Source organism: Cibotium barometz, chromosome 14, assembly GCF_041138505.1.
Source record: "Cibotium barometz isolate CiBa-2024 chromosome 14, ASM4113850v1, whole genome shotgun sequence".
Classification (NCBI taxonomy): domain Eukaryota; kingdom Viridiplantae; phylum Streptophyta; class Polypodiopsida; order Cyatheales; family Cibotiaceae; genus Cibotium; species Cibotium barometz.
In genome coordinates this window covers 30777686-30792699 of record NC_141059.1, presented here as the reverse complement: position 1 = coordinate 30792699, position 15014 = coordinate 30777686, and positions in this window count along the sequence as shown.

Genomic DNA, 15014 nt, shown 5'->3' with positions numbered 1-15014 from the left:
AAGATAATCAACTTTTATGCATACCTTTATGCATGAAATTCAAATATGATAGAAGTAACACTTTTGATATAAAAATTTATCCATTATGTATACTTCTATGCATGAAATAAAAATGATAAAAGTAACACTTTTGATATAAAAATTTAACCATTATGCATACTTATATGCATGAAATAAAAATGATAAAAGTAACACTTTTGATATAAAAATTTATCCTTTATGCATACTTCTATGCATGAAAATAAAATTGATAAAAATAACACTTTTGATATAAAAATTTATCCATTATGCATACTTCTATGCATGAAAATAAAAATGGTAAAAGTAACACTTTTGATATAAAAATTTAACCATTATGCATACTTCTATGCATGAAAATAAAAATGGTAAAAATAATACTTTTGATATAAAAATTTATCCATTATGCATACTTCTATGCATGAAATAAAAATTGATAAAAATAACACTTTTGATATAAAAATTTATCCATTATGCATACTTCTATGCATGAAAATAAAAATGGTAAAAGTAACACTTTTGATATAAAAATTTATCCATTATGCATACTTCTATGCATGAAAATAAAAATGGTAAAAATAACACTTTTGATATAAAAATTTATCCATTATGCATACTTCTATGCATGAAAATAAAAATGGTAAAAGTAACACTTTTGATATAAAAATTTAACCATTATGCATACTTCTATGCATGAAAATAAAAATGGTAAAAATAATACTTTTGATATAAAAATTTATCCATTATGCATACTTCTATGCATGAAATAAAAATTGATAAAAATAACACTTTTGATATAAAAATTTATCCATTATGCATACTTCTATGCATGAAAATAAAAATGGTAAAAGTAACACTTTTGATATAAAAATTTATCCATTATGCATACTTCTATGCATGAAAATAAAAATGGTAAAAATAACACTTTTGATATAAAAATTTATCCATTATGCATACTTCTATGCATGAAATAAAAATGGTAAAAATAACACTTTTGATATAAAAACTTATCCTTTATGCATGATATTAAAATTTAATTTCTCCATGATTATAATGAAATTCTTTCAATTAATCTAGGATGATAATTCCTAGAATATGGTAGGAAGTCCTCTTTTTATGCTTTGAATGAAATTATTTTATGCATAATTTTTATAAAAATTTTGCCATAGCTCCGCTGCTATGACTGATAAATCTCAATTTTTCTAAGGGATAAAGCTTATCATTAAGAAAATAATTAAAATGATCTCTAATTGGATTATCAATCCATAATGGATTGAATCATTAATATACATAAACTAAAAGCATAGAAAAAAAGCCATTAATTTGGCCTCAAGCATAGCTTAATCTTGGGTTAAGAAAAAGCTTTATGAAAAGCTTGATTTGGATTGAGAATGGGTCATGAGTATGACCATTTCTTGAGTGAGAGAGAGAGAAATTACATAAAAACCATTAGAATTTAAACATAAATGAAAATTAACTTCAATAGCATTTATTAAATTATGTAACTCTTCGCTACTATTCACCAATTAACTTCAATAGCATTTAAAAAACCATACCAATTAAGCTTCTCAAGCTTGAGAGGGGTTGAGAAGAGAGAAACATTGAGAATTTATAGAAAAGATAAATATTCACTAATTACCTTACAAATTGCTTGATTCTTTGTTCACGGTAGAGGCCCCCAACCAATCAATTGGTTAAGTATGTTGATGGAGCCACTAATGGGGATTGAAGAAAGAGGGAAGCTCCAAAAACTAGTGAATTATTAAATGAATTCACAGTTTCTGGCTTAGGTGGAGTAGAGTAACGATGCATAAACACTATATATTTTTCAACAAGGGGGAGGCTTCTATTTATAGGAAAAATTGAGCTCCTAACCAAACAAACTGATTCTAGAATTTTCTAAATCAGTTTGGTCAATATTTGACCATTTTTAGATCAGTTAAGCTAACTTTTTGGAACTAGACTTGAATGAGGAGAGAGGAGAGATGAAATATCTCAATTTTTATGAGTTTAAAACTCATTCAAGCATGTGAAATATGCACCTCCTTTAAAGAACTCCCCTTCCTTACATATGTGTCATAATGGAATCATTTTAATATTGCTCATAGTTTTTTTTACTAATAAACCTTGTACATTTTCAACTCTTCATCTTATGTGAGCATTTACTCATTTTTTGGATACCCAAAATATCTCATATTTTTAATATTGCTCATAGTTTTTAACTAATAAACCTTGTACATTTTCAACTCTTCATCTTATGTGAGCATTTAAGGGACTCCCCTTCCTTACATATGTGTCATAATAAAATCATTATACCCAAAATATCTCATATTTTTAATATTGCACATAGTTTTTTACTAATAAACCTTGTACATTTTCAACTCTTCACCTCATGTGAGCATTTACTCATTTTTGGGTATTTTCTTTTTACAAGTTGGATTTATCTCCTCCCTACACATGGATTGATGCTATTGGTCCATAGGAATCTTAATTGGACCATAGTCTAAAGATTTCTGAAAATCTAGACCCTTAGGCTAAGGTTCTTTATAGCTATTTTCAATTAATTCCAATTGCACATTGGAAAATTCTTTTTGAATTTCTGTTTCAGGGGAACTCATCTGAATTAGAAGAGATATTTTTCTATCCAAAAATATTCAAAATCTGAATATTCTCTCTCTAGAATATTTTTCTCTCTCTAGGCTAAAACAGATAGAAACAAGGTCTTTATATTTCTGAAGAGGGATTGATTACAGGGAAAGATACTAGACATCAAAAAGGGGGTGGGGGAGGAATCTTACATTCTACCCCACTTAAAAAAATGCGAGATGTCCTCATCTCGCAAACTGGGATAATTTCGCAAGATGCACGAATATGAGACTTAGAGAAAAATTTTAATCAAGATTAACCACCAAGAAACGTCTTAAAGAGAGCAAGATTCAAAATAAGAACAAGATTTAAACTTTATTCATTCTCGAAACTTATACAGTAAAGATAGAAGAACTCTTTACACTTCCATAAGCCCATCCATCATATGATCACAAAAGCAGTCCTCACAAGCTGCACAAGTATAAGGTAACTCATCTATGGGAATAATTCTGTTGGTTATTGCTGCACCTATCTCAGTGGTATGAGGTGATCTAACAAAAGGACCTCTGAGAGGCAAGCCAAAAACGGGATAAAGGCATATCTTCTCATGAGGAAGAAAACATGCCAGTAAGAAGACCCGCTCAGAAAACCCAAGATGCCTTGATCTCATGACACAGTAATATCGGGGACCCAAACCCAAAGCTTCAATAACCATGGCCAAGCGAACATTGTTACGAAAGTGCTGCTGACCCCAGGGTGTTACCCTAGTTATGTTTTGATAGGTCCGCCATTTGGTTTGCGCTACAGAAGTTCCCAAGTGAGGGAAAAGTGAGCGCTCATACTGCTCTATAAAATCCTTCTTCACAGATTCACTTGCGTCTTGAAGGTGAGGAATCATTATGGATAAAACTAGTTCTTGTTGCCAAGCCATGAAGGAGATTAAGAAAGAAAGGAGATCGATGGAAGTAAGATTACTGTGAGCGACAAGTAAAAGTTACGACTTATATAAAGGAAGGAGCTAGCGTAACTTAGAAGCCAACGGTAACTTGCCACTGAAGTTTTACCGTCTTTCCATGATTTGGGTTTGACACATTTTTCTATAGAAGGCATTAAGAATTTTGAGATGAAGAGATAAAAGAAGCTTGTAGGCTAAGTCACCTACTTTCATTGAATTCAGATATAAGGCTCACAATATCTGGGGGATAACTTCTTAAACTCCCCAATAGATAAAGAACTTCTTTTGGGCCGTACTCGAATGAAGACCAAAACCTTGGTATCCAAAACACCGATTCTCACTTCTGAACTCATTGTTCTAAATCCTTAAAACAGGTGGGACTCCTGAGAAGTATTCTAGGAAAAGGGTCTTTCTTTTTTTAAACAGAATCTTTCTTTTATTTTAGAGAGGGAATAATTATAAGATCAAAAAGGGAGATTCTTACTCCTATATACCTCGAAGGTTGGGGAGGAATCTTACATTCTACCCCACTTAAAAAAGTGCGAGATGTCCTCATCTCGCAAGGTAGAGGATAACTCTTTTTCTTAAGATCCAATTTTATTCTGGGGTTCCTTATATTTTGGTCAACCCAACAGAATACTGGGATAAATATCCCTTAGAACTCATCAACAATTCATTCAGATCATATCATTCATATCTTTAACATGATAATGGTCCATTAGACCGAAAAATTTCCTTCTGAACATTCCTCCACGGGAATTATAGTCAAGTAAGTTCTCAATTTGTCATCCCTTAACTTGATCTAACGGTCAAGTATTAATAGTAGCAAACTGACAGCACAATCCACTAATCTCATAGTGATTTGCTGAAATCATTATCATCATTACAGTTATGAATATCATCACAGGGACTCGTCCCATTCATCCTCATTGAGGTTTCGCTCAGCTTATTACATTTCAACCAAATTTCAAGGATCATCATTTTTCAATCAGAATCCAAATCAATTCATCAATTCTCAAACAGAATTAAAAATCATATCAACCACATTCGAAATCATCCTCTGGATAGCATTAACGCTTATAATTTCAAGTCTTAGATTTACTCGTATATACTTTCAGTAAAGAGCTGCAGTATACTCTCGGTATATACGGGTAGTCACGGCCCTTGGAATTATAAGGTAAATACCATCATGTCTAGGCCTCAAGCAAGTCAGGGATTCTATATAATTGTGGTACTTCCATATGAAGACCAAATTACCAAATTACGAATTTTAGTTTGAATATCAAATTGTATGACTTATATCACACAATTACAACCTTTTTGTGTTTCTTGATAAATTTTTGACATATTTGTCTTCTCAGTTGATCTTTATTAACCAAATGCTCTGATACCAACTGTGAGATCCCCCGTTCCCACCGAGCAATAGATTCGGGATACTAGCAGCGGAAGTAGAACTTCTCGCGCGGAACAGGGGTCCCACATTCGGGGCCTCGCCCACGGATATCCGGACAAGAGACTAATCCGTCGGTTTTTCCAAAACCGGACCCGGAAAAGCTTCCCTTACCCGGAAAGCACGGGCGATTCCACCAGGATAACTTTTTACTCTAACGTAGTCAAGACCATTACTGATCAAGCTGATCCAATTGCACCTATAAAGGTACTCGTTGTTCGGATCAAGGAAGAAACTTGCACTTGGATCATTGGAATCAACGCTTTTTTCCCCATCAAGAGGCACAGCCGTTGATTCCTATCCATAGAACAATTACTATCCGGGATTTACTTTATCTATCGTAATAACAAAAATTTAGTCTCGATTTACGGATCCATCAGTCCAGCCTAACCCCATCCGATCCCATGGGTTAGCCAACCGCCCAACCACTGTAGTGATGGGATCCAATTTGGAATTTGGTTAGGTTTTGTCCCGGGTACCAAGGAAAAGAGTTCCAAGGCCCCCTAGCCGGAATTTCATGCAAACATAAAACTAGCCACACCACTTACACACCCAATATGAAAATTGCCTTTTTCTTAGCATCAGCTAACTTTAAAACAATCCTTTAATGAAACCATAGTACCACTGATCACAATCTCCCAATTTATCCAGTTGATTCATAATTTCCCATCATTCCTTCATCAGAGTATCTATGGCATCATTGGCAACTAGAACGCTCACCACCTGTCCCCACAGTGGCCTTTTCAATAGTTCCTAGCCCATAATACTCGGCAAGATAATCACTTATAAAAATCAAGATGGACTCTCGTTGAAGATCAGCAAGATCAACCAACAGATCCATATAAAGAGCCATGGACTCATCCATTGAAGACCAGCAAGGTCAGCAACCAGATCCATGCTCGGTTTCACAAAACAACTCTTACTCCTTGTTCCAATATCTTCCACGACGCACGTGTGGGTATCTTCGGCGACCCAGAGCCCGAGCACCGTATGGTCAGCACCCTCTAGGATCCTTTGCAGGTGACCTAGCGCTTCACTCATAGGCCGCTTCCTTGGTCCCTCATCCACCGTACCGGAAGCTCACCATTTAAATCGAACCGAGGCTGGTCAAGACCTCGGTCGACCTTGCTACGTGAGACGTCCTCCATTGACTCTCCGTCAGCAGTTGCAACTTTAACAGTTAGGTCTTCATGACCTTAATCCACAAGACGATCAAAATGCTTCCCCAGCATTCTTGACATAAAACAGTCATTTACAAACAGTCACAAAAATACAGTTTCTAAATCGAACTCTCGTCTTTCCACATTATCTTTCCTTAGTCCACATTACTTATTCCACATTCCATTCAATGTGTACTCATTCTCATCCATTTCCTCATATCGACGACACATTATTTCACATACACATTCACATTCACATCCATACATCTACATTTACATGCATACATCCATTTTCACATCCTCATTTATACATCCACATCCCATATCCTCATTCATACATACACATCCATATCCACATCCATACATCCACATCCACATCCACATTCACATCCATACATCCACATCTATATGCATACTCCATTTTCACATTCTCATTTATACATCCACATCCCATATCTACATTCATACATACACATCCATATCCACATCCATACATCCACATCCACATTCATATTCACATCCATATATCCACATCTACATGCATACATCCATTATCACGTCCTCATTCATACATCCACATCCACATTCCCATTCACATCTATACATCCACATCTACATCCACATTCACATACATCCACATCCACATTCCCATTCACATCTATACATCCACATCTACATCCACATTCACATACATCCACATCCACATTTCCATTCACATCTATACATCCACATCTACATCCACATACATACATACATCCACATCCACATTCTCATTCACATCTATACATCCACATCTACATCCACATTCACATCCACATTCCCATTCACATCTATACATCCACATCTACATCCACATTCACATCTATACATATACATCTTCATGCATACATCCATTTTCACATTCATACATCCATACTCCCATCTCCACATCCACACATCCACATACATACATCCACATCCACATTCCCATTCACATCTATACATCCACATCCACATTCCCATTCACATCTATACATCCACATCTACATCCACATTCACATCTATGCATATACATCTTCATGCATACATCCATTTTCACATTCATACATCCATACTCCCATCTCCACATCCACACATCCACATACATACATCCACATCCACATTCCCATTCACATCTATACATCCACATCTACATCCACATTCACATCCACATTCCCATTCACATCTATACATCCACATCTACATCCACATTCACATCTATGCATATACATCTTCATGCATACATCCATTTTCACATTCATACATCCATACTCCCATCTCCACATCCACACATCCACATACATACATCCACATCCACATTCCCATTCACATCTATACATCCACATCTACATCAACATTCACATTCATACATATACATCTACATCAACATTCACATTCATACATATACATCTACATGTATACATCCACATCACATTCATATAACCATATTACATCCATTCTCGTCCTAATACATCCCATATACATCTTAACACATCCTAACTCATCTTAACACATTCTATCACATCTCATACACATCTTATCACATCTTTTTACATCTCATACACCTCTTATCACATCCTATCACTTTCCATACGCATCTTATCAAATCTTATCACATCTCATATACCTCTTATCACATCTTATCACATTTCATATCTTTTTTAAGAGAATTCTTATATTTGATATAAGATTTCTCTACACATTTATTTATGCATAAATTCCATTTAAGGAGACTAACACTTTCGAAATTAAAATCAATCTTTATGCATCTTCTTATGCATAAATTCAATTTGGTAGGAATTACACTTTTAGAATAGGAGAATTTCTCTTATGCATCTAAGTTATGCATAAAATCCATTTATGAGGAAAATCACACTTTTAGTATAAAAAGAATATCTTTTATGCATACCTCTATGCATGAAATCCAATATGATAAAAGTAACACTCTTACAATAAAATAATCAACTTTTATGCATACCTCTATGCATGAAATTCAATTATGATAAAAGTCACACTTTTATAATAAAATAATCAACCTTTATGCATACCTCTATGCATGAAATTCAATATAATAAAAGACACACTTTTATAATAAGATAATCAACTTTTATGCATACCTTTATGCATGAAATTCAAATATGATAAAAGTAACACTTTTGATATAAAAATTTATCCATTATGTATACTTCTATGCATGAAATAAAAATGATAAAAGTAACACTTTTGATATAAAAATTTAACCATTATGCATACTTATATGCATGAAATAAAAATGATAAAAGTAACACTTTTGATATAAAAATTTATCCTTTATGCATACTTCTATGCATGAAAATAAAATTGATAAAAATAACACTTTTGATATAAAAATTTATCCATTATGCATACTTCTATGCATGAAAATAAAAATGGTAAAAGTAACACTTTTGATATAAAAATTTAACCATTATGCATACTTCTATGCATGAAAATAAAAATGGTAAAAATAATACTTTTGATATAAAAATTTATCCATTATGCATACTTCTATGCATGAAATAAAAATTGATAAAAATAACACTTTTGATATAAAAATTTATCCATTATGCATACTTCTATGCATGAAAATAAAAATGGTAAAAATAACACTTTTGATATAAAAATTTATCCATTATGCATACTTCTATGCATGAAAATAAAAATGGTAAAAGTAACACTTTTGATATAAAAATTTATCCATTATGCATACTTCTATGCATGAAAATAATAATGGTAAAAATAATACTTTTGATATAAAAATTTATCCATTATGCATACTTCTATGCATGAAATAAAAATTGATAAAAATAACACTTTTGATATAAAAATTTATCCATTATGCATACTTCTATGCATGAAAATAAAAATGGTAAAAGTAACACTTTTGATATAAAAATTTATCCATTATGCATACTTCTATGCATGAAAATAAAAATGGTAAAAATAACACTTTTGATATAAAAATTTATCCATTATGCATACTTCTATGCATGAAATAAAAATGGTAAAAATAACACTTTTGATATAAAAACTTATCCTTTATGCATGATATTAAAATTTAATTTCTCCATGATTATAATGAAATTCTTTCAATTAATCTAGGATGATAATTCCTAGAATATGGTAGGAAGTCCTCTTTTTATGCTTTGAATGAAATTATTTTATGCATAATTTTTATAAAAATTTTGCCATAGCTCCGCTGCTATGACTGATAAATCTCAATTTTTCTAAGGGATAAAGTTTATCATTAAGAAAATAATTAAAATGATCTCTAATTGGATTATCAATCCATAATGGATTGAATCATTAATATACATAAACTAAAAGCATAGAAAAAAAGCCATTAATTTGGCCTCAAGCATAGCTTAATCTTGGGTTAAGGAAAAGCTTTATGAAAAGCTTGATTTGGATTGAGAATGGGTCATGAGTATGACCATTTCTTGAGTGAGAGAGAGAGAAATTACATAAAAACCATTAGAATTTAAACATAAATGAAAATTAACTTCAATAGCATTTATTAAATTATGTAACTCTTCGCTACTATTCACCAATTAACTTCAATAGCATTTAAAAAACCATACCAATTAAGCTTCTCAAGCTTGAGAGGGGTTGAGAAGAGAGAAACATTGAGAATTTATAGAAAAGATAAATATTCACTAATTACCTTACAAATTGCTTGATTCTTTGTTCACGGTAGAGGCCCCCAACCAATCAATTGGTTAAGTATGTTGATGGAGCCACTAATGGGGATTGAAGAAAGAGGGAAGCTCCAAAAACTAGTGAATTATTAAATGAATTCACAGTTTCTGGCTTAGGTGGAGTAGAGTAACGATGCATAAACACTATATATTTTTCAACAAGGGGGAGGCTTCTATTTATAGGAAAAATTGAGCTCCTAACCAAACAAACTGATTCTAGAATTTTCTAAATCAGTTTGGTCAATATTTGACCATTTTTAGATCAGTTAAGCTAACTTTTTGGAACTAGACTTGAATGAGGAGAGAGGAGAGATGAAATATCTCAATTTTTATGAGTTTAAAACTCATTCAAGCATGTGAAATATGCACCTCCTTTAAAGAACTCCCCTTCCTTACATATGTGTCATAATGGAATCATTTTAATATTGCTCATAGTTTTTTTTACTAATAAACCTTGTACATTTTCAACTCTTCATCTTATGTGAAATATGCACCTCCTTTAAAGAACTCCCCTTCCTTACATATGTGTCATAATGGAATCATTTTAATATTGCTCATAGTTTTTTACTAATAAACCTTGTACATTTTCAACTCTTCATCTTATGTGAGCATTTACTCATTTTTTGGATACCCAAAATATCTCATATTTTTAATATTGCTCATAGTTTTTAACTAATAAACCTTGTACATTTTCAACTCTTCATCTTATGTGAGCATTTAAGGGACTCCCCTTCCTTACATATGTGTCATAATAAAATCATTATACCCAAAATATCTCATATTTTTAATATTGCACATAGTTTTTTACTAATAAACCTTGTACATTTTCAACTCTTCACCTCATGTGAGCATTTACTCATTTTTGGGTATTTTCTTTTTACAAGTTGGATTTATCTCCTCCCTACACATGGATTGATGCTATTGGTCCATAGGAACCTTAATTGGACCATAGTCTAAAGATTTCTGAAAATCTAGACCCTTAGGCTAAGGTTCTTTATAGCTATTTTCAATTAATTCCAATTGCACATTGGAAAATTCTTTTTGAATTTCTGTTTCAGGGGAACTCATCTGAATTAGAAGAGATATTTTTCTATCCAAAAATATTCAAAATCTGAATATTCTCTCTCTAGAATATTTTTCTCTCTCTAGGCTAAAACAGATAGAAACAAGGTCTTTATATTTCTGAAGAGGGATTGATTACAGGGAAAGATACTAGACATCAAAAAGGGGGTGGGGGAGGAATCTTACATAAAGGATTAAGGTTGCCTTTGAATTTGGTGTGAAAAGGAATGTTGAGGTGGCAGGCCTTAGAGCAAAATTAAAAAAAGGATTAAGGTGGCCAGCTGGAAAGTATGCGTGGAGGCCTGAGCAGCTGCCAACGCGAGATCGAGAAGGTTGGCGAAAGTTTGACGAAGGCTGGGTGCGCCGAATACAAGAGGGAGAGGCGGCCGTTTTGTATAGCTGGGGGCTCTCGGGCGTAGCTGCACACACAGGTGAGCGCGCAGCAAAGAGGTAGCTGCTGGGCGAGAGGAGAAAGCGCCCTGGTGATGCGCAGCTGGTAGTAGCGGCTGACGGGCTGCAATTGGTGGTGGGGCCTCCCATGTGAAGATCTGAGGAGCGCAGAGAAGTGGCAAAGCAGAGGGTGGTCGAGGTGCTCTTTGGCGTAGCTACAGGACAGTGCCAAAGAAAGAGTGGTGCAGAGAAGCTGGTGTGGAGGGCGCCAGCGGTGAGAGGACGGGCTGTGAGCGTGGAGACGAGAGGGAGCTGGTGATAGCAAAACAAGCGCGGCCTCTGTTGCAGAGACAGGCTGGGGAGAAGGAGCCGCTAGGAGGTGCTGCAGTGGCTGGGTACGTCAGTTGCAGAGGGCGCCGTGTGTGGTAGCAAAGGCAACTGTGGGCAGAACAGCAGTTGGATGCACAGAAGAGAAGTGGGTAGCGCAGCTGACTGACACGGGGAGAACTCCCAAAGGACAGGAGGCTTTTGCGTATGGCTGCTGGCGAGCACTAAGGGGCTAAGCGACAGTAGAGAGGACATGTAAGTGGGTGGCCTGGCGTAGAGCTACTGGGAGGCCTTGGGGAGGTGATGAGAATGAGCTGGAAGTGTGGCTGCGGAGACAGGTGATCTACGAGGGCTGGTGTGGGCCGCGTAGGTGAAGCCGACTGTGGACAGCGTGAGAGGGTGCCGATTGGAAGAGACAAGGACGGTGTTGCTGTTTGGTAGTGGGCCGGTAGCAGGGCAGATAAGCTGCAAGTGGGTTTGGACTGGCTGGCAGAGGATCAGCACAGAGAGAGAGAGAGAGAGAGCGTGGAGTGAAGCTGCTGCTGACGACACATACAGAAGTGATGGGTCGCAAAAGAGTTGAGGGTTAGCTGGTGGGGCGCCCTCTGAAGTGAGAGTGGCCGGGTTCATTCTGGTGTGGTTGGTACAGCACGCAGGCGAGTGGATCATGCGGTGATTGGGGATGTGGTGTATCCTCGGCAGTGACAGGCCTGAGTGAGTATTTTGTTTATGGCTGTGTGAGTAAGGCTTCTGTGTCGGGAGAAGCTTGTATAATGTTTTGACTGGAAATATATTGCTGGGTGTTCATTTGTCTATGGTGCCCCTGTTTTTTGCTGTCTTTCTGGGTGGTGAAGAGTGAGAAGTGCTCCAGCGGGTGGCTGGTGGTGCCCCCGCCGTTCGTGTGTTGTATTTCCAAGTTTGGGAGGTGGAAGAGCTATAGAGGCAGTGTTTTCTTTCTTTTTTTCACCTCACACCAACCTTCTGGACTTCTCTTTCACGTGCTGGCCAATTTCGTAAAGCTCCCACGTGGCTATTCTTTTTTATGGCCATGTTTATCATTATTTTTTATTTCTTCTAAGGCCTAAGAGATGGCCACACAATGCTTTCCATTTCACACCAAAGCTCAAGGATTTAAGGCAACCTCCTCGTCTTAAAAACCTGTGGCATTGCAGCATCTAGCATCCCATTCATCAACACCAGTGAAGGCCAGGTTCCATCATTTTGACCTTTCTCCACACAAAAATCCAGATCCTTTCCATCAACATTGTCCACAAGCACTTCCAGCTCTAGCAATTCAGGCATCTCTTCACAGCCATACAACCCAGCTAGTTCAGAACCCTTGTCATCCTTGGACTTTGCCTTTAGCATCTCAGCAACACGCAAAGAAGCCTTAGCTACACTCTCAACCATATTTGCATCCATCTCCATCTCTGGCTCCTGTTCATCAAGGCTAGCAACTTCCCAGATATCATCCTCAAGCACAATACTCACATCACAACGCTCCTCATCAGCCAAATCTACATGCATACCTTCTTGAGTGTTGCCAACCCCCCTAGTATCATTGTCCAAAGACTCCCCAGCACATAATGCATCAAACGGAAGAACATCCACATCAGTCATTGCAGGTACCATACCACCATCCAACTATCCAAAAAAATCCATAATAATGGAGTCTTCCTCCATGCTCTCTACATCCGCATCACAAACCATCTTCACTTCACCACAAGTCTCTACCCCATCCTCCTCCCTTGTAGAATCTGACAAAGAATCATCTTCAAAGCATCCTGTATCCAGCTCCTCTTCCTTCTTATCATCAGCCAATCCCAAGGCATCATCCTCTTTACTTCCATGTGCATGCATGTCATCCAGATCCAAATTCAAATGATCTCCAATAGATCCTTCCAAATCACTATCCTTCTCTTCTCTGTCTTTGACGTGCTATCAACCCCACCAGCCTCTGCACGATCACTTATCCACAACCCTGTCTCCAGCACCTACCTGTGCATAGGCCGCTTCCTTGGTCCCTCATCCACCGTACCGGAAGCTCACCATTTAAATCGAACCGAGGCTGGTCAAGACCTCGGTCGAGACCTTGCTACGCGAGACGTCCTCCATTGACTCTCCGTCAGCAGTTGCAACTTTAACAGTTAGGTCTTCATGACCTTAATCCACAAGACGGTCAAAATGCTTCCCCAGCATTCTTGACATAAAACAGTCATTTACAAACAGTCACAAAATACAGTTTCTAAATCGAACTCTCGTCTTTCCACACTATCCCTCCTTAGTCCACATTACTTATTCCACATTCCATTCAATGTGTACTCATTCTCATCCATTTCCTTATATCGACGACACATTAATTCACATACACATTCACATTCACATCCATACATCCACATCTACATGCATACATCCATTTTTACATCCTCATTTATACATCCACATCTCATATCCACATTCATACATACACATCCATATCCACATCCATACATCCATATCCATATCCACATTCACATCCATACATCCACATCTACATGCTTACCTCCATTTTCACATCCTCATTTATACATCCACATCTCATATCCACACATACATACACATCCATATCCATATCCATACATCCACATCCACATCCACATTCACATCCATACATCCACATCTACATGCATATATCATTTTTCACATCCTCATTCATACGTCCACATCCACATACATATATCCATATCCGTAACTACACCCATACATCCACATCCACTTCCACTTTCACATGCATACATCCACATCTACATGCATACATCCATCTTCACATCCTCATTCATACATACATCCACATCCGTATCTACATCCATTCTTGCCCTATCACAACCCATATACATCTTATCCCATCACATACACTTCTTACCTCATCCCATACACATCTTATCACATCTTGACTCATCTTATCACTTCCTAACTCATCTCATATGCATCTTATCACATCTTGACTCATCTTATCACTTCCTAACTCATCTCATATGCATCTTATCACATCTTATCACATCCCATACACCTCTTATCACATCCTATCACATCTCATACACATCCTATCACATCCTATCACATCTCATACACCTCTTATCACATCCTATCACTTTCCATACACATCTTATCACGTCTTATCACATCCCATACACCTCTTATCACATCCTATCACATCTCATACACATCTTATCACATCCTATCACATCTCATACACCTCTTTTCACATCCTATCACTTTCCATACACATCTTATCACATCTTATCACATCTCATACACCTCTTATCACATCCTATCACTTCCCATATCTATTT